The sequence below is a fragment of the Sphaerodactylus townsendi genome, linkage group LG10 (assembly GCF_021028975.2).
Source record: "Sphaerodactylus townsendi isolate TG3544 linkage group LG10, MPM_Stown_v2.3, whole genome shotgun sequence".
In the NCBI taxonomy this organism is placed as follows: Eukaryota; Metazoa; Chordata; class Lepidosauria; order Squamata; family Sphaerodactylidae; genus Sphaerodactylus; species Sphaerodactylus townsendi.
Window position 1 is genome coordinate 27911749 of NC_059434.1, and position 22047 is coordinate 27933795.

The 22047-nt window shown below is 40.7% G+C and overlaps 1 protein-coding gene across 2 annotated transcripts in view; it reads right to left on the bottom strand.

The window, feature by feature from the left end:
- Positions 1-19204, bottom strand: part of MTUS1 (microtubule associated scaffold protein 1) — a 129939-nt gene extending 110735 nt beyond the window's left edge. Inside the window, exon 1 of one of the 2 annotated variants that reach the window (XM_048509269.1) lies at positions 19086-19204. The gene's annotated coding sequence lies outside the window, so the exon portion shown is untranslated. Of the gene's footprint in view, positions 1-4784; positions 5113-19085 lie in introns of those variants that run through there. The other variant, XM_048509270.1, reaches the window with a different exon arrangement.
- Between the last annotated feature and the right edge of the window lie 2843 nt (positions 19205-22047).

The following is a 22047-nucleotide window of genomic DNA, read 5'->3' on the forward strand; positions in this document are numbered from 1 at the left end:
GGGCTGCTGAAATCACTGGTGATGTTTCAAACAGAGAGCTCTGAAGGGGCTTTAAAAGACAAATTGCTGAATGTGTTTGTCCTTTCAGTTGACTTTTGTTTCTGGTAAACAAACTTTCATTCTTTCAAAAAAAACCCAACAAACCCTATTTGAGCAACAGCATCAATAATACAGAATACATGTGTCTAACACAATGGGAAGCAAATGTTTAAACATTATATACTCAGGTGAGATTTAAGCAGCATCTTCTTCAGAAAGCTTGAACCTCTGTAAGGTACTAAAATAAAGGGCTCTTCTTTTGCACTGTCCCTTTAAGTCTCTGACCAGGAATCCAGGCAGGTCTGGTCTTAAAGTTACATCTGCACATAGCAGTTCTTCAGATCCATAAGCACAAAGCCAACACAGAATGGTTATATGAATTACCAGGCTTGCAAAATAATTCAGTTGTGTGTGTGTATACTAAAAGTAAAAAGAGATATGTAATTGTGTGCACGCAGCCAAACCACAGCTGACTTGTGATAACCCTGTTTTCAAGGTTACAAATGTTCAGAGGTGATTTGCCATTGCCTGATGCCTGCATGCTCTGAGAGAGTTCTGAGAGAACTGTGAATGGCCCACGATCACCCATCAAGCTTCACGTGGAAGAGTATGGAATTGAAACTAGTTCTGCAGATCAAAGTCTGCTGCTCTTAACCATTACATCATGTTGGCTCTCACACATATGTAATTTGCCATCACATAACTTGTCCTTTGTAAAAATTAGCCATCATGTTAAGTAGAGGGACTGAAAATTCACGTTGTAGTCCTTTATCTGCATTTCCCATTAACTCTTGACCCTTGGAGTTATTGAAGTTTTACTGAATCATTTGCAAATCGTGTAGGTAGGTAACTAACAAATTATTTTTACCTATCAAATGTATGATCACTATATTATTATTCTTGAATCTGATGTGTTTACGCTACTATTGTGATTTTGAGGACCTCCCAAGAATCTCCCAAGAAAAAATATTTATTTCCTTCAGACAGGTATACTTACCCACCCTCTTAGAAGAAAGTTTGATTCTGACCAATGAGAACCAGAAACCTTTAGTAACTCTTGGTATAACGAAGAGTTAACAAGGAAGCATTCGATATTACCCTAATGGTTTTCATCCACAGCACTTACAGACCACAGCAATTTCTACTTAAGAGTGCACTTTCCCCAGTCAGATATCTGCTGCTGGAAGCATGCAAATTTGATCTCTGTGCTGGCAACACAAGACACTTCACTCTGTCTGCATTCCAGATACAAATAGATTGCGTAGGTGCTGTTCAGGAGACACAACAAGTTTAAGTTTCTTTAAGAGCAACAACAGGGTTAAGGCACAGGAATACTATCAGAAATCCCATTCATGATATAACTATCATTGCAGCAGCAACAGCAGCTTCGGCAAACGTAGTCACAATGGTATTTGAACCACAGCCAATTCTTTAATGGACCCAAGCCAATAATTTGGGAGGGCCAGAAGAAGAGATAGATGTTTTGCTCTTTGAAAGTTAACTACGATCATTTTTAATTTAGATTGCACACAGAGTTAACCCTCGTAGGCCACACAGCAAGATACTAATTTGAACAGGAAAAGCAGTCTTATTACAGGTTACATTACCGAAATCTGGTTTTGTTTATATTATCAGAAGTGATATTCCCAGGCATACAAGTTGCTTTTTATTCTTCTAAAGGAAATGTTTGAATTTGCCATCTGCATTCAAACTCTACTGCCACTGTCACACAGGAAGAGCCTGCAATTATCTAAAGTCAATATCGTCTAATTAAACCACACAATACATTAAGGTCTTCAAAAGCAATAATGATGAACAGGGCTACTAAGCAAAGTTGACTGTGTTTTGCTCAGTATCCCTAAAGATCCCTTCTCCTCAATAATTATAATGGTTTGCAGTGACATCTTAAAAATAGGACAGAAAAGCCTCGTGGTACTTTAAAACACTGGGATATTAATTAATGACACTCTTGAAGAAATCATATTTCAATCAATCCCACTACATAACACGCATAACTGCTCTGTAAGGATAAGTTTATAACAAAAAAACCCCCACTTTTAAATATTATATCACTGTTTTTTTCTGATACAGTGTGAATCAAGTCCCTCAGATACAGGAGAAGATATATGCCTGCTATACCACAAACAGAATTTCCATCAAATGGTTAATTCAGTTCTGACTCTAGAACTACTACCGGTATGTCATTAAGGGGCGAAATCAAGAATATTTTTACTTATTATCCATCCAATTTATTATAAAGGGAAAGAACCACAGCAACCTTTAACAGTTTAGTTGTCTATTGATCACTATTCATATTTTGTCTATACCATAAACTATTAACTAGTCAATCCTGAAATAGATTATTATAAACAAGTACTTCAGAAGCTGATTTTACTAGTTCACTTGAATAAGTGGAGGAATACCTGTTCATTAGATATGAGGAAGTTCTTACCCCATTACCTGACCCCATAAGCAAACATAGCACACATTAGGATGTTGTGGGTTTTCTGGGTTGTATGGCCATGTTCCAGTAGTATTTTCTCCTGTATCATCTGTGGCTGACATCATCAGAGGTCACATTGATTGGCACACATTGATCAGACAGTAGAAAATAAAATTCTCACACTGTAAGAAGTATGAATGACTGGGCATTCTACAAGATGTTTTATAAATATTAGAAGGTTTCCACTCTTCATGGAGATGTAGTGTATACCCAGCACTGGGGCACAGTCCTGAAGTCAAGCCATTTAAGAACTACATGAGGAACTGCAAAGGTAAAGAGCACTACTTTGAGAGCCCAACCAAATCTCCTGCAACATAAATAGATTTGGTCTGTCAAATGGGCCACTCCTGTTGACATCAGTCAAGTTACAGAGCTTCAAGACATGGCTTGCCAGCTTGAAGCACAACAGGGGTGGCTCAGGCCCAGCTGTAACCATCAGGCCTACACATCAGTTTATCTCTAGCATACTTCCTGGACAGGTAGGCTAAGACTACACCAAGGATGCAATCCTGGGCACAAACACCTGGAAGAAGCCTCAATAAATGGAATGCTGATCAAGCACCAAACATAGATTAAGCAGCAAGGCAAGGTATGGAAAGATGGCTACCACAGTGTGCAATAACAGCTGGAATCTCATACCATGGACTTAAGTTGGACTTTTGCTAGCAAGGCTGGCAACCAACTCCAGAAACTATTATCTGAAGTGAAACATGGCAGCATGATTGCTGATTTTACCTTATCTAAGAACAGAAAAAAACCTTAGGCAAGGATATTCTGCTATTAAGACCGAATGGTTTGTAAAGTACCCAAATACTCCACGGCTAAGTTTCAAGTTGTACAATAGGCCTTTTAAATAGCATTCCAATTCCAAATTACTTTTCACAAATATAATTTCTTCATAATTCAACAAGACCTTGGTAGGTTAGTAACATTAAAACTTTATATCTAGCAAAAATAACTTTTCAGAGCTTTACTTACTGACTAGTTACAGATACATTGAGTGGCCTTTATTTAATCATGCTCTATTTGTGTTAAAAAAAACTGCTTAAAATCGTAAATAGAAGGTTTAAAACAAAACCTATTCAGACTGTTGCCTTTAGTTCTTTTTTAGACAGTCAAAGTCTAAAATTCTTCTTTGAGGAAAAATCCTGCTCTCAGTGGAAGAGTCGCGATTAACTTTGATGGTGAATCTCAAAGCTACAACCCTAAAAAACATTGCCTTGGATTGAATGTATCCAAAGGTGGAAGGATTTTCGTCTGCAGAATGTGCCTTGCTTGCCTCCTGCTGAAGCCCAAAACCATCTTCTGGTCCACTGGATCCAAACCATTCAGTTGGCAATAAGCACCAATTAATTCTGCATACGTAGTATCAGGGAAAAAATTAATCAGCTGCCTTCCTTGGAATCTCACACCATACATTTTTACCTGCATGGGTCCCAAATGAGGGTGGGTGGATAGAAGAGTAACTTGTAGTTCTAACACTGGAAATAGATGACTAAATAAATATTTAATGCCTTTGATCAGCATAACAATTCATTGATCGCAGTTCTCTTTGTAGAAGCATTAAGCATTTTAAAATTGCTTTTTGGGGGGAAGATGCCAATCTCTCTCTCATGGAAAACATAAGAGACAGCGAAACCAAAATAGCTGAACTCATCTTGGTACACAAGAATTAAGGGAACGGCTGGTTTTAATTACACAGTACAAGAAAAAAACAGTATTATTTCACTTTATCTGTTCTGCCAAAGCAACTATTTTTTCATTCCGGCCATCTATGTAAAAAGAGATATTTATTCCATATTCCATCTATTAGCTTGCTGTTTGTTCTTAATTTAGGAAAACATTAGCACCAGTGCTGGCAAAGGTGTCTGCTGCTTTTCAGGACATCCTCCATCAACATGTGTTAAAACAATTAGTTTCCATAGAATGTTTTTATTTTCAAGAATAAAACCTCTTACTACTCCCTAGCATTAAAAATGTTTTCCAATGTCTCCCGTTAGGAAGACCACCTGAGAAGTATCATAGCCTGCCCCATCTGAAAAATACTCAGTAATCTATGCTACCCTTCACTAAACATATGAGATATACTTTACCATGGTAGAGGCGACACAAGCAGCCAAAGTTTATTCTGTTACCCAAACAAAATTCATCCCACAGCAACCAAAGTGAATTGTGGAAAGCTAAAACATTAGTAATGCTGGAACAAATGTATTAGTAGCATTAAGTAGACTGAAGTACTCACCAATTCTTATTTGCTTAAAAACTACTCTGCAGCAGGCAGTCTGTTACATTAGCGCAGCACAGAAGCCACAGTTAGAAGAGGAGAAATCCAAAACAGATTTTTTTTTACAAAGACCCCTCTATTCAGAGATCAGCTCAGCCGAGCAGCAGTAACAGGGCAGAGTTTAGTAACTTTTCCTCCCCGACTCAAGAATTTTCCTGGGATTTGCTGCCAGCCACGACTAGCCTCTTGCCAGCAGTGCCATGCCGGGCAGCTCTTGCCAAATCTTTCATGGCTTTTAAGAAGGGATAATGGCACACAGGCATTCCTGTGTCCTGCAACCGTCACTAGTCCCATAACTTATCTATAGTAAAAGGAAAATGCAGCTTGACAAAGTGAGCAACTGGTTACCCATCTAGCTATGGGAGGAGCTACGGTCTATCAGCATTCCACATCGCCTAGCAACCGAGAGAACACGATTTGCCAAAAATCTTTTTGCTTCTTGGGAGTAGAGAAACGCAGCACTGCCAAACTCTTATCTACATATTAGCTCAGAGGAATCCTTTTTTTAAGGGAGTGCATTTTGGCTGAAGTTGACTGTAGTAGAATGTCACTTAGGTTTTTTACTTATAAAAACTTTACTTAAAGCAGTAAAGCAACTTTTGGAGTGTTAACACATTTTCCTTTTAGGGTGGCAAGTGTTTAGCGCAAAAATAATCATGCATTAATACAAAAGGTCATTCTATAACATGATTCATTTTACCTGAAGAGAAACTATTTTGAGCAAACACAGCAGCTAGGACACTTATCTGCAAGTAAATTACACTTGAAGATTTGGCATTAAGAATGCCTTAAATCAGACCACATAAATAAAAGACTGTAGGACAAGTACATTTCTAGATCTTTATTCTAAAGAGGAATGACAGGCACAAGTCAATAATTCTCCTTTAATGAATGAATAGGTATCAACTTTTGATTACCAGTTGCACATAGGATTGCAAACTCTGGGTTGGAAATTTTTCTGGGATTTGGGGGCACAGCCTGGGAAGGGTGAAGTTTGTATAGGCCAATTGGCCATGCTGGCAGGGGCTGATGGGAATTGTAGTCCATAACATCTGGAGTGCCAAAGGTTCGCCACCACTGGTAGGGTGCTCAGCAGGGACGTGATATCACACAGCGCACTCTCCAAAGATGCCATAGTCCCCAGAACAGCAGTGGCGGGGGAGGGCGGTCTATAAACCGAAGAAGAAGAAGAAGAAGAAGAAGAAGAAGAAGAAGAAGAAGAAGAAGAAGAAGAAGAAGAAGAAGAAGAAGAAGAAGAAGAAGAAGAAGAAGAAGAAGAAGAAGAAGAAGAAGAAGAAGAAGAAGAAGAAGAAGAAGAAGAAGAAGAAGAAGAAGAAGAAGAAGAAGAAGAAGAAGAAGAAGAAGAAGAAGAAGAAGAAGAAGAAGAAGAAGAAGAAGAAGAAGAAGAAGAAGAAGAAGAAGAAGAAGAAGAAGAGCAGGTGTACTCTAATCTGGAGGAACCGGGTTTGATTTCCCGCTCTGCCGCTTGAGCTGTGGAGGCTTATCTGGGGAATTCAGATTAGCCTGTGCACTCCAACACACACCAGGTGACCTTGGGCTAGTCACAGTTCTTTGGAGTTCTCTCAGCCCCACCTACCTCACAGGGTGTTTGTTGTGAGGCGGGAAGGGAAAGGAGTTTGTAAGCCCCTTTGAGTCTCCTTACAGGAGAGAAAGGGGGGATATAAATCCAACTCGTCGTCATCTTCTTCGGAGGAACTGAACCTTGTAGACTGGAGGATCTCCAAGTCTTACCTGGAATTGACCAACCCTGGCTACACAGTCTGAACTAAATGTTTACTCCATCCTATGCAATTACCACTATTAATTGAAGATGTTTGTATAGAATCGTTATGCAAACATGTTCCTGTACTCAAATTAGATATTTTCAAACAGATGTCTATTAGGAAGAAAGTCCACCCGGAATGGTTTAACCCTTGACAGAACAGCCATGTTACTGTTCCATCAGTCATTCCTTCCTGCCTGGGAATTGTAGTTCTAGAATCATAAACCTGGAAGAGACCACAAGGGCCATCAAGTCCAGGAACCAGGAATACACAGTTAAAGCACTCCTGATAGATGGCGATACAGCCTGTCTAAAAACCTCCATCATATTGAGGCAGTACGTTCCACGGTTGAACAGCTCTTACCATCAGGAAGTTCTTCCTAATGTTTAGGTAGAATCTCTTTTCCTGTACTATGACAGTTTTATGAGAAGGCAGGATAAAGACTACAACAGTTCTAAAAGAACTACAATCTTTGGGGATAGGACCAAGCAGTTAAATGTGTAAATTGGATAGGATCTACTTAAATTTTACATATGTTTTGCTAGTATGTCCAGTTATCCAAGTAACATCCTACAGTTAAGAACCCAGTTATTTAAAAAATCAAATATAAAGCCAAATGTTTGCATTATGTCTGATAATATAGATGGAGGATTCTTGATCATGATATTGTTTATATTGTTATATTAAAATGAAAAAAGGATTCAAGAGCTATTAAAATCACAATTTAGAACCTAACCTCAAATTACAAACTGAAGAGCTATCAGAACAACATATTCAGTAAACAATTCAGTATGCATGTGTTTGTTCAAAGTTTTTAGAAACAAGAGCCATCACTAAAAAACACAGTTACAATGGCTCTCTTGCAAATTAGAAGGCACAAGATGGCACATCTGAAAAATTCTAGTGTCCTTGTTTGTTTGGTGTAAAGCAAACCTCAAAAAGTAAAGGGAACTAAAATATAAACCTTCTCTCAAAATATCTGCTAGCTTCTCTGTTAGTACAGGCCGGCCCAGAGGCTTCCAGTTATCGAGAAGTGCTTCATATATTCTTATTAGCTTTTCCAAACCTTGTCAATATGATTTTAATCTGGTATTACATGCACTTTTCAAATACGACATTTTAAGATTTTCTCTTGCCTCAGCCATAAAAACATGTTTATGCTTCATAAAAATGTGACACAACTTTTGCTAGTAAGTTTTAAATCAGGAATTTGTTTTGGCCATGCAAGAGAAAAGTTGTGAAAGCTCTGTGAATGACTTCACTATGCATCAACACCATTATAGGCTGAGGAAGAACAACTTAACTTTACTGTTTGTAAGAAGGCAAAGTTACAAACCACCTTCCAACAGAAACTGCTATTGCTTCATGTTGTATATAAATAGCTGAACAGTATTAATAGCAGCTTTACTCTAACAGAGTCTGCTATACACAAGTTCTAAATATAACTTACACTAGTACTATTGAGTGACCTCTGCAGAATCCATCTCATCAATACACCTACTCTAAGCATATACTTGCTTGATGTGAATGCAGTGTGGTTTAGTGGTAATAGTGTCAGTTCTGGGAGACTCAAGTTTCATCTCCGCTGTGCCTTGGAAGCTTGCTGGATGACCTTTTGCCAGTCACACACACAGTCTAATTACCTCACAATTTTGTTGTAAGGGTAAAATGGAGGAAGTGAAAATGATGTAAGCCACTTTGGGTCTTCATTGGCAAGAAAAGTGAAATATAAATGAAGCTCTCACAATTTTTTTTTCGAGTGGTTCCCATCACCAGAAACCAAGTGAGAACTAACGTAAAACATGTAATATCGTCTCTTCCTTAGCTGTCATTAATATCTTGTAAAGTTATCATTAATATCTTGTAAGGTAATGGTCTAAAATCAGCACTGGTAAACAAATGTTGATGCTACCAACTCTTCTTATGTCCTGTATGCTACTAAAAATAAATAAATCAGGCAGCTATTGAGATATAGCACAACAGTTGACCAACTGATGGATACAAGTTCTTAAACTTCCTCTTACACAAGCATTGAAAGTTAGAACTTTCTAATGTTGACCAAGATCCAAAGAATTACATGTAAATGTCAAGGTTAATACAAAACCTATCCCCAGTGGAGGTTCCTTTCTTCAAACAGCACATCCTCCACTAATTTTAGAGTTTGGCCCCAATTTCAAAAACTGCTTTTTCCACAGTGATGGAAAGTTGCTGTTTGAGAAAACTAATTCTAGAGCATCTCAAGCTCACCAAACTACTCTTAGATCCAGGCTATATCTGGGCTATGGTTTCCAAGTGATCCTGTCCATTTTGCGGCAATTATTATCCAAGAACTTGAATCCATCTCTCTCCAAAACACACACATTGACTGAGCGTATCCTCGAAGAAAGCTGCTAGAGACAATATAAACATTACAGTAATGTAAGAGCAAGTTAGCTTCATACTAGTAGTGTTGTGCTTCCTGGGAGGAACCATTTCAGAGCAACACCCACTTCCTTTGGAGAGGGCCAAGAGGCCAAGCACTGTGAAACATTTACTTAAAATAAAATCATAAGAATTGCATTGAAAAGTACAGAGTTATTAATGGAAGGCTTCCTGATTGACAGAAATCTAAAAACAGACTTCAGCACTTGCAACATAGTACAAGGACTGTGCACCCGCCATTTGGTTATGCTATATATTTTTGCTCCTTCAGCATAAAAACACATTCTGTTCTCTGTTGCACATAATTAGCAATACAAAAATTAACACTGCAGTAGTTTTGCAAAGTAGTGAACTGAATTAATTGAAGTTAAAATAAATTCACTTAATCTACACAAAACATTATTGTGTAGCATATCCTGGTTTCAAGAAACAGCTCACAGATTTAGTATTAGATTTCAGGGAACGTATTATTTATTTCACTATTTATATTTATAAGTTATATATTTGAATACCAACTAGACATTTATAAGACAGGTGCATTACATATACAGTCAAAGACTTATCTGTCTCGCAGTAAACATATAAGCCTACTTATACATTAAGGATAGTTCCTGCTTTGTGATATAGTTCTTAAGTCTCCTGAGTGATAGAAATGAAACCCAACCTTTCTCTGAAACAGAATTAAAATATGATTATATAGTAACTTTAGAGATTATAGAAGTAACTTTACAGATTATATAGAGACATTAGAGATGCTGAGTTGAACTTAGACTGATTCGGTAAAAGTCCTCAGTTCCTCTTGCCACTGCAGACCAGCCCCAACCCTCATGACATATCTCAGGTCTCCTATGCATCAAGAGCAACTTTTCACGGGGAAGTTCCATTCTGCTATTAGAAAATTTGCAGGGCAATCCTATGTAGAGTTACCCCAGTTTAAATCAAAGAGAGTAGGAGGGAATACTCTGCATAGGATTGCAGTCTGGATCCAATCCATTGGTGTGAACTTGTTTCATGCAGAACACAAATGGACCACTAAACACCACAGCATCCAAGAAAAGGTTCTACTAATTTGTGACTAATTTCTGGATTAATGGTAGACTGATTGTTTTATAGGATGATTTTACCATCCTTATACCCAATTTTGACAGCAACTTCAAATGAATTGTAATCAATTAAAAATGAATTGTAATCAACTTTTTAAAAACAGTGCAAAAGTAGCCTTAACAGATATTCTCAAGCCTTTCACAAGTACTTAAGGCGATGGCATATATCAGCATATTTTTCCTATAGTAAAACATCTCAATCTGCCAAAAATGGTGATAGTTTTTTACACCATAAACAGTTCCATAGGGTCTGTAAGCCAGAGATGTTCCACTGGACAGGGGCGCACCGCGCACAGGGACGGGGGGGTCAACAGTCACCAGGCACAAAGGTCGGGGGGCCCTGCAAAATCACCCCCATCCCCCTCCTTCCCCACACCAACCTGGCTCGGAAGAGCTGGGTTGGCGCAGAGGAGGAGGAGTTTTTCTGGTTCTCCCTTTTATGAGTCTTTTTATGGCTAGCACCTCCAAGCAACAGAAGATTGAGGAGCTGGGCATATAAGGAATTGAAAAGTGCATACAGGTAGAGGGTTGCCAACTTCCAGAAAGGTCCTCGAGATCACCCAGAATTACAGCTAATCCTCAGTCTCTAGAGAGCAGCTTTCCCTAAAGCAGTGGAAGATGAACTCTGTTTTCAGAAGGTTAGTCAACAATCCTTGAAGTGTATGCAGCTGATATAGCTCAGCAAAACTGTGCTCAGCCATCGCAGCAATGTATAGTTTTAAGTTTGGCACGATGAAACTATGTCATTTTCACTCTTAGATTTTATTTCTATTAAAAGGTTTAGAATTTAAAGCCTAGGGAGCAAAAGGTTACAAAGCACAGGAAGTTGTAGATTGTCTCAGAGAAAGATGTTAGTAGGTTGTATATTCCTCCTTCACAAAATTCAACATGCCAGACGATCTTCATTACAGAATGCTCTGCCTGGGTCCTAGAGCCTACCTAACCCCGCTCCCCCCTCTCCCCATCCATTTGAAAGTAAAAAAATCATTTTGGCATAAATGCTCTCGTTTCAAAGTACCGTACTATGTTCAATGATGCACAAAATAATGGTTTTGACAAAGGTAGCATGTAAAATGAATGATAATTCTTATATTTATTCAAGACTATTTTCTAATGTAGAAGCACACAATTTTTTCAACTGCTGCATCTGAATTGACCATATTAACATCTTTTTCTGAGACACAGTAGTAAAGTTACTCTACAGTAGCCCCAACCCCTCAGTCAATCTTGCCTGCAACTAGAGAGACAACACCCAGAGTCTAATTGAACGAAAGTGCTGGTTTCTTTGCAGGTATGTGATGGGCCCAACAAAGGATAAATTGCACACCAGAATTTCCCCTTTAGGAGTTATAAAGAAAGGGTTTGTTAAGCTGTTAGTTGAGTAGTGGTTAGATTGTGGTTTAAAACTCTTTCCCTTGAGCAAGGAAGTCTGGCCTGCCGCAAGAGAGGAAAAGCCCAGAGAATGACTGAAGGAAAATGATGATTCCTTCGCAAGCCCAAACCAGAATAAGAAAGCATCCAGAGGAGCTGCAGTAGCAAAATCCACTGAAGAACACATGGAGAGGAAGCAGCCCTGCACTTATCTAAAAAAACATTTTCGATACTCTCTTTTCCTTGTGTCCACTGTTTTTCATTGTTCTGCCTGCCCTTCCTGAAAAGCACAGAAGAGCCTGTCTCTTCCAATGTTGCTTATGCTCATAGCCATTATGATTCAATTTTACCTCTAGTTGAACAGTTGCTGGTTTTATGATAAATGTTTGACAGCTTGAAAACCATAGCATCTTGAATTTTTTGAAACAATTTCATATTTGTATTGTCGAAGGAACAAGACCACGGCCACACAGCCCGGAAAACCCACCACAACCAATTTCATATTTGTTTGCCAAGGCACAATGGTGCTGTCATTTATTAATCTGAATTCCCCCAATTGGAAAAGGTCATTTAGGAGAGGAATCTATGTATCCGTGGTGCTGATGGGTTACATGAAGCACCACAGCTGAAGCAATTTAACTGTACAATTAATTGGGGGGGGGGGGGGGGAAGGTTGCTGAGGTGGCATGACCCAAGTGCTGGTATCCATGCAGGACAAGTGGCACTTACGCTGGCGTGGAGGACATTTAAGCCTGCACCAGGGAGCCGTGTAGCTCCACAGTGCCTCGGTGCTAATGTTAGAGCTGCGCAGGTGCTAATGTGCTACAGGAGCCTGCATCAATGGGAGATTCCTGAGGGCGGAGCTGACTTTAGTTAGGTTCCTGGCCTGAACTTATGCCTTTGGCTTCCAGCAACTTACACCAGCTAAAAGTGTTGTGCAGCCCACTGAGCTGCATAGCTCAATCAGTTTCCCTCCAGGTTTTCCCAGATTTCTTGCTGAATGCACCACCAGGAACCTCTTTTCAAGTGGTGGAACTGTGCTGTGCCAGCTGTGGTAAAATTACCCTGCTTTTGGACTGGGGACCCAACAGTATTCGTTTTACAAGAGTTGTTTGTGAAAGCACCTATGAATGCCATCAACTACATGTTAAAGTTTTTGCTGGCTTAAATCCAGTTTCTCAGAACATTTCCAGTTCATACACATAATTCAGTCATCCAATGCAGCACAAGTTATTTAACTAGCAGCAATACAAGAGCAATACAAGAGCAAGACCGTCTTACCCCATATGTCCCGAATCGGTCTCTGCGTTCGGCAGAGGCCAACCTACTGGTGATTCCTGGCCCCTCAATGATACGGCTGGTGTCCACTCGGGCCAGAGCCTTTACAGCTCTGGCCCCCGCCTGGTGGAACGCTCTCCCACCAGCTGTTCGGGCTCTGCGAGATCTGGTTGAGTTCCGCAGCGCCTGTAAGACAGAGCTGTTCCACCGGGCCTTTGGGGAGCCTAGCCGTTGATAGGGGCCCCCTCCCTCTCCTTTTCTCCTCCCTCTCCTTTATTATAACATCAAGTGGATCCACCGCCTCATCCTCCCTCTGGGTGAACTGAAGCTGGCGCCATCTTGTTTTAATGTTAGTTTAATGCTAAGTTTAATAATGTTGTATTTTTAATAAGATAGGGTTTATTATTAGAGCCATATTAACTTATATTTATTGGATTTTAATTTATTATTGTGCTCTGTTATATGTTGTTCACCGCCCTGAGCCCTTCGGGGGAGGGCGGTCTATAAACCCAATAAATAATAATAATAATAATAATAATAATAATAATAATAATAATAATAATAATAATAATAATAATAATAATAATATGTTTAGTTCCAGCGTTCCCCATAGGGCGCACTTCCAGTATACAAGTAGAAGTTTACAGCCTCAGACAATTCATCAACAATGCTCACTGTCTTTATTTCTCAAGCTTAAAACGGTAAACAGACGCTTGTATGTAAAATTTATATGCATATTGTGGTATTTGTTTATGTTATTTACAATCTACCTTTCTCACTTGGACTCAAGGCGGATTACACAGCGTGAGCCAATACAATTAACAGAATGGACATTCAATAAACAATGCAATAAGATTAGTGTTGTAGAACCAACCAGAAGTCCATAAACAAAATTGAAACAAAGCTTAATAAATTAATAAATTCATATTGCAAGCAGAAAACAAAAGGACATAAATAGCCAAGTTATAAGATAGAAGTGGACGATTCACATTTTCCCCTACCTATACAAGATCTAATCAGTAGACAATTAAACATGTACCAAAGGTAACCTGTTTTTTTTTCTCCCCAACAACTCAAACACGATACCTGGAAAATATTTAACTCAGTGGCATTTTATATGCCAGCACAGTACTTGGGGATTTCATCAGCTTATTCCACACAGTTGAGTTTATCATGTACATTTCTTTAGTGGACTATTAATTGCTCAGGGCATGCTCTTTTTGAAAAAAAAAAAGAAGAAGGTGCTCCCTTTTAATTTTTTGGCAAGTTTCAAGAGATTGTTCATACCCTACCTCTCTTTGGCCACAAAACAATATCAAAAATCAATGCTAATATCCTTTCCAGTTCCTCTATCTTTGAAGACAACTTTTTATATAAATCAAACCATGGAAGTATAAAGCAATGGAATCATCTATTTTTTTCTAAAATTGGTTGATTTTACTATCCATCTTCTCAGAGGCATATCTAAGAACAAATTCTAGATTTTTAGTATTCACCATATTCAAAACATTTATTCATTTGAATATTTTGTGAATTCGTTATGAAGGAAACCCTTAAAAACCAAAGTTCTGTGTATGGGCTTCTGAGGTTTTATAGGGGGAGGGGGGACTGCAGTTGTGTGGTAACACTCTATACAACCACGAAACCACCAGGAGCACTTTCAGAAACCCTGCCTTAAGAGGTCTACACTGCATGCACCCACTGAGAAATTTAACTAAGACTTCAGATTCTAGAAGCAATTCATATTTCAAGAGTGCACCCGTGCCTGTAACACACACAAGCACCCCTAGTTTATCTCAGACAAGTGTGTGGGGCCTTAGTTAAAACACATTAGGCAACTGACAACATATTAAATCTCCAAACAGAAACAGCAAGCTTAAACTGGGAGATTAATCCAGTTATGGAGAGGTTCCTTTCAGGTCAAGACGAAGGTCTTTGACTGTGTGCAAGAGAAAGACAATGCAAAAGGGGAGTGGATGAATAAGAGAGAAGAGTCAGGGCTTCCTGTGCATAACCAAAATTTATTTCTCACAATAATTACATACAACTTTAGAAGATACATCCAACTGCTTTAGCTAACTTCAACTTTCAGTGCCCTTGCTGAGAAAAATTAAAACTATTCTATATATCTTAAAAACTTATTTGTACAACCAACCAGAAGCCGAAGAATGGTTTTCAGGAGTCTGAATGCTACTGTAAGCATGACTCCAGCAACAAGAACCTGGATTGACTGCGCTTGATGAGTGGGAATGGCTGACCCCAATTATATGTTCTTGACCACCCAGCTTCTCTCTTGGCACTTCCTTCTCACAATTAAGATATGTCCACATAACACCAGTTTTTACAAAAGGCCATTGTTGTATGTGAACAGACAGGTTTTTAACAAACGTTTATACCATCGTATGAAGTAATTATCCAAGGAGCAGCTCAGATGGCAAATATTGGAACCAAGACAGCACATCTTTGCAGAGGATCCATTCTTAATAGCTTCTCTTTAACCTGATGCATGAATCATCAAGGTGTCTGCAGTTTATTCTCTATTTCATGCCACTGTTAGAACTGTAAGGGTTGGAACCCAGATAGAATGAAGCTCTCTTCCTAGATGAAATTACTATGGGCAGATCAGTTCCCACACCCCATCCTCCAAGCTAGTACCTCTTTATAATTAAACTGGTTAGGATTACTATAGATTTCTAGATGGCAGATATAGTGGACAGAAACTCCGTAATCATCTCTCACTCTTTATTTAAAGAAACAATTTAAAACAGAACTTTAAACAGGAGTTTTCCTCTAGACATCTGGTTTTCAACTAGTGGACTGGGGGTCATAGGTGGTTATACTAGCAGATCACCAGCTGTTTGCCATTTTTATTTGAAAAGAACTGGAGGGGGGAGGAATGAGGGACAGACACCTGCAGTTCAGCTTGTAATGTTTATCTCTTGCAATACATCAGGGTTCATAATGGGTCCCAAGTCTAAAAGGTTAAAAAAATTATCTGGATCAACAGCTTCCAATTTTGTATTTTACTGCAACGGCATGTCAATTTAAGTTAACAAAATTAGCTCTGAAATTAACACAGCGCTGAATAGCAACTAAAATTCATGGTTAAGACACCATCTAAAGGGCAGCTCCGAAGCACATCCTCAAGAAAACAGTGCTGCGGATGCAATTCAAGATCTTGAACTCTCAAGAGGTGCAGCCGTTCTGGGTAACTGCAGTGGAATCATTATTCCTTGTTACTCTGTCTGCTACAGCAATGCAGAATGCTTAGCACAGCAAGGAGGTTCGGAGTGAAAATGCAACTGACTGTGTTAAGGGAAAGAAAGGACATTTCCACTGGATGCAGAAGAGAGTCGGAATACTACTTGACACTGTTCAGGCTGCCTGACACAGAGGAGCATCCAGTTGCTTCCTTTGTAACAGAGAAAAAAGCATGAATATTCTAGCCACTCGCCTCAATGACAGCTTCATCTAGAGACTGAAGAATCACAGATCACAATCAGCATTGTCCCCACGAGAGATGCTTCCTAGTTTGGTTCAGATGCCGGACTTGCAAGCATATGCAAGTCATCTAAGAATACCCCTATGATCATTCCATCTTTGTGTGTGTGTGTGTGTGTGTGTGTGTGTGTGTGTGTGTGTGTGTGTGTGTGTGTGTGTGTGACCCTATAAACAGCTGCTTATGAATGCAGCAATTTTCATTAGTTCTATTGTAAAGAGTATCTATGAAATGAGAAGACCAGACACTGGATATTAGTCTACTCTAAATGAAAGGAAGAGAAATCTGATGCCAGGAATAGTGGGGGAACAAAGAAATATGCTTCTGTCTGCATCGATTCTAGAAGGACAGTATAGCTCTTCTGGCTTATAGACCTTAATGGCTAAAGGCTCACACACAAAGTCCTGATCAAGTTCTGTAGTCAAAATAAAACATACTAAATAAAACAAAGTGAAAGTTTCTGTTAGGAAACACAAACATTGGTTTATTCTTGCACATGAGATTACCACACAGTTCTGAACCTACTAGGATTAACATCTTGATAGTACTAACAAAATGTTTAAGAAAGTCATCTGTATTTATATGAAACATGTGGGGAAAATTTATGATCTTGCACAGTTCATTGCCACAACCATCTTGTAGATCAACAGAGTAGTGATCCTGTTATACAAATGGAGAGCTGAAATTGACCACAATTGTACTGATATGAACCTCTCCGTTTCAAATTAAAGAACTTTTCCATACGATACTGGGAACAGCTTTGAATCTCACGCATTATTTGTATAGAATACTGTTGACGTGCAACAGAAAGCAAAAGGAACTTAAATATCTGATGCACATTCTAACAGATCTAGATTTTAGGGATGCAAGACATTCCGATTTGGCGGGGTGGGGGGGGGATGTCTCAAACTGAATGTAAACTGCAAAGGGCCAAGTGTTATGGAAAAGTGGTGCTCTCATGTTCTGCTCTCAATGCTAACATTTAAAGATTTACATACATCACCAGAGGGGTTTAAAATATGTTTTTTCAGAGACCCGACTGACAATACCACAACATGACAGCACAAACACATTTTAGAGCGGACACAGAATAATGACTCAGGAACAAACCATGTGATACTGGAGATTCATCATCAGATCTCCCAGAATGTTTTTAACCCTTCAATACAAACGAAGTAGCCAATTCACACAGAGCAAGGGGATGACGCGGAGTTATTGGCATTACCCAACTCCAGGAAGCAACTAGCCGTACTAGGGAAGAAAGTTCAGAAAACCTGTAGTTCAGCCTTAACATGACCTGTGAGTCTGCTAATCCTGTGTTCATTAATTCCTGAAACAGCCTTAAGCAAGCACTTTCTCTAACACTTGAAGGTTCCTTTGCATAAAAGACAATACCACAGAGATAGATAACTAGCACAGCAGGGAGAAGGGTTCCCCTGCAGGCGCATTCCAAAGCGTGAACTTTCACCTTCAGCCTGAAATATAGCCCTCCATACTACCACCACCTCAGGCCCCTGCCATCTCAATCCCTTGCAGGTGGAAACTAAGCCTCAGCAGTAGATTGAAGAAGGCACACAAGCTTTTCATTCAGCCATGAAACTCCCCAGGTGACCTGGACCAGGTCAAGCTTACCCTACCATACAGGGCTGTTGTGAGGATAAAACAAGGGAGAAGAAGAGTTTGGATTTGATACTCTGCTTTCTGCAACTATAAGGAGTATCAAAGCAGCTTACAAACTTCTTCCCTTGGTCTCCCCACAACAGACACCTTGCGAGGTAGATAGGGCTGAGGAAGTTCAGAAGCCCAAGGTCACCCAGCAGGCTTCATGAGTAGCAGCAGGGAAACAAATCCAATTCACCAGATAAGAATCTGCTGCACATGTGGAGGAGTGGGGAATCAAACTGGCCAGTCCAAATCAGAGTCCACCTGTTCTTAACCACTTCACCACACTGGAAATGCGTGAGAGATAAGCGAAGCCAGCCAGACCCATCCTGCAGACGGAGGCTTATTAACTGCACCGCAGGATTGTTATGGCGCTAATGCCTGTGCCTGGAACATCCTGAAGGCTATGTAAATTCCAAGTTGCTATTATTAGAGGCCAAGCAGTCGAGAGGCGGCTTGTACCTTCCAAAGGCGACAACAAAAAACGGCAGCGTCCTGCCAGGTCGGTTGCGACGAGCTTTGCAGCTCCTGGCGTGCACAGCGGGGCTCCGTCAGCACCCTTTGGACCGGCCAGGACAACCTCCGCCAACTTTTCCTCCCCCCGGCTTAAGTGTCTGGCACTGCCCCAGGCTGGGGGAGGGAAAGGGAAGCAGCGCGTGCCAGCCTGAACGACTTCCCAGCATCGCCCCCTTCGCCGCCCGGGACTTGGTGGCCAAGCGCCAACCTTTCGCGGGGAGGCGCAGTTGCCCACTTTCGCAGGCGCCGCAGTTCAGTCTCAGCCGAAGGGGGGTGGGAGGAACCCTGCCAATGGGAGCCCCCCGCCCGCGCTCCCGCCACGCCTATTGGCCCACGCGCGTCCCAGGGGAGGAGGGCCAAACTCGCCCCAGTTCCCCCCACCAACTTCACTGGCAGAACCCCCCTCCTCTCCTCCAACCCGCGCCCGGCAGAGATTCAAACGTCCCCCCTTCTCAAGTTCACCGGCGGAGACTCGCCTTGCAGACTTTCTCCCGCCCGGCCGTGGCCCGAGTTCCCTGCCAAAGTTCAGCCCTCGCCCCCTCCTGCGCCACAGCTCGGAAAGAAAAGAGCAGGACGGTCCCCCCCTTTTCTCCTGCTCCGGCGCGGCCCTGCGGGGCTTGGTTACCTTCTGCTCTGCGGCTGCAGCGGGACCGTTCGCCTCGCCGGGTCCTGAGCGGGGCGGGAGCGCGCAAAAGCGCGCTTCTCCGTCTCGGGCCGCTTCTTTTTTTTCTCCCTCCGCTCACTCCTCTGAAAGCGTCCAGTGCGCGTGCTCAGTACCAACCGGGACTGGTTCCACCTTGCCCTCCTTCTTGTACCTTGAGGCTCCCGCGGCACCTGTCTGCTGCGGTGACGTCACGGCATTCCTCAAGAACTTGGGCGCTCCGGCGGGAGAAGGGGGTCCCTCCTGGCTCTCCTTATGGTCGCCAAAAAGCGACGTCCCCCACTCAAAAGGGCGAGGGAAAGTGCGCAGAACAGTGTCGCCCAACGACTGGAATACTATTTATTTAAGTTTGGGGGGCTGTTCCTGCTAGAAGGTTTATTGCAGTGTTGCCAACTTTTAAAAAGAAATATCCTGACTGAGTTGTTTTTTTTAAATCCTGACTTTCAGGAACTGCTTGCAGAATTTTAGTAGGAAAATCTATTCCTATCTCTCCATGTGCATTCCAGAAAAAAATCACTTGTCTAAAATTTCTGCTGGTCAAACAGCTGTTACAGGCGCAAGACTTTTCTGAGATAAAAAATGTGACAGTTCTGCCTGGAGAATTGTGATAAAGGGTAACCAGTGGATTCCTGTGGTTTGGGATTGCTGACCCTGGGGCAAGTAGCTGGTAAAAGAGCCGTTAAAAAGACAACGATCAACATGATAGGCAGCACGCAGTTGTTTGAAGGGTACAGTAAATGGTGATATGTTTGTCGTGTATCTGATGAAGGCAGCCTTGACTCTAAAAAGTTTATAGCATGGAAATCTTTGATGTTACTGGATTCAAATCTTGCTGTCCCATTGCAGACCAATGTGAGGAGCCTGAAACTATCTTAATGGTTTGATTGTTAGACTAGGTTCCAACAGACTGGGTGCAGATCCTGCCATCAAGTCACATTCTCTCAGCCTGGTCTACCTCACAGGGTTGTTGTGAAGGAAACACCTGCAGGGAAAGCCATATATGCCACCCTGAATTCCTTAAATTAAGGGCAGGGTTTTTAAAGCTCCTAGAAAAATGGTTTGAGGGTAGTCATGTTGGACAGTTAGAACAGTTAGATTTGAGTTCAGTAGCACCTTAGACACCCACAAGCGTTACAGGGAACAAGCTCCTGGAATCTAATCTGACTAGAAAAATAGATATTTGATAGAAGTTTCTGATGGCTTCTCTGTGCCTCTTTACTTGGAAGGTGCTCATTCATCCCTGTGGCATTTGCTTCCAAGAGAGGAGGTTTCTGATTGCAACCTTAAATTAGCATTATTACCTTGCACATTTTAATATGTTATCAAAATAAAACACTAGTTTGAGCTATCACAGGCAATTGAAAGAAAACAGCTTGGAAGCTTTCCAGTAGAAATAATTTATTACGTGCCCTAGCTTATGGACACTGACCTGTAGCCTGATTTCATCTCAGAGGTCAAGCAGGGTTGGCCCTGGTCAGTATTTGGATGGGAGACCAGGGTTGCTACACAGAGGTAGGCAATGGCAAATCACCTCTGAACATCTCTTAGCTTTAGAACCTTACAATGGAAACCATAAGTCACTTGCAACTTCACAGCAATACGCCCCCAACCTAGCTTATACAGTTTTTTAAATTGTTTTCTTTACAATCTGACTCTATGATCCAAAATAAATTTACTCAGTTCCCCAATTGTATGGGACCAGATGTTAGAATATAAGCTGCACTCTTTTGCACATTTACATGGGAACAAGCCCCATCTTGGAATTACTTACATGTAAACATGGATAGACTCCAACTGTTCCCCTATGCCCTTGAAGCAGGGACTGTAAGTTCGGTGTTGTGTTAGTACACTTTGAAATACCACTTTTATTTGCCAGAGGAGAGTATACAATGTCATAAAGGAAAAAACTCTCTGGTATCTTTCATACATGTGTAGAAGAGCGGGGTGCTGTTAGGTATAGCTTTTCTCATCCGCACAATGTGACAAGCTGATCCTTCTGAAATTTCATCCCCTAACTATCAAAGCTATAGGAAGCCTGTCCTCTGTTGCATCTGACAATTCAAACAGTTATTAGAATTTCCAAAAGTTACCGTTTTGGTTCTAAATTCCATGAGAGATTATTGCTGGTTTGGCTTTATTATAGTTAAAGAAAACAAAAGTCCAGTAGCATTTAAAGACTAACAACTTCAGTTTCCAAATTAGCTTTCATGAGTCACTTATCTCCTTTGTGCAGAAATCAAACTGGCAATCCTTCTCATTAACCTACCACCCGGATTTTGCATTTGTTATAATTAACATATGGAAAGGTAGAAGGTTTATATCTGTATACAAATTCCAATTAATAGGAAGCGGAATTTATTGTTTCAGGAGGGGCATAAAAGGAATGAATGGCATGCAAAATATAGTCTTGCCTTACTGCCACATGAAAGAAAAGTTATATTTACCTTCAATGAGGTTAGCTCAGGGGAGAAAGCACACAAAACAACTACATAAACTATCAATGGTGAGTCAACACTTGACTTGGATCCCATTGAAGTCAATGGTAACTACAGCAAATTAGATAATTGTGTGTGTCCAACAAACCACAATTGAAGTTAGCATCCACAGTTGAGAAAATAAATTTATAAACACCCATCTAGTGCCTTAAAAACTAGGCTCTGCTTTATAGCCTCTTAATGCTGTAGTTGGGCACTACTGGTTTAATCCCATATCCATGGGATGGGATCAGGGCCAACACAAGACAGTATTAGGATGAACTGGTGTCAGTACGCTGATTAAGTTTACAAACAGGTCACTGTGGAGTGACTAGCAGCATTTGCATTTACACTACATCTTCCTCTCTGCATCCCTCCCAATAAGTTCTGTGTTAACTCACCAGCTTGTTCCAATATGAGGCATTGCTTCAGAAATCCACATAATTTGTACT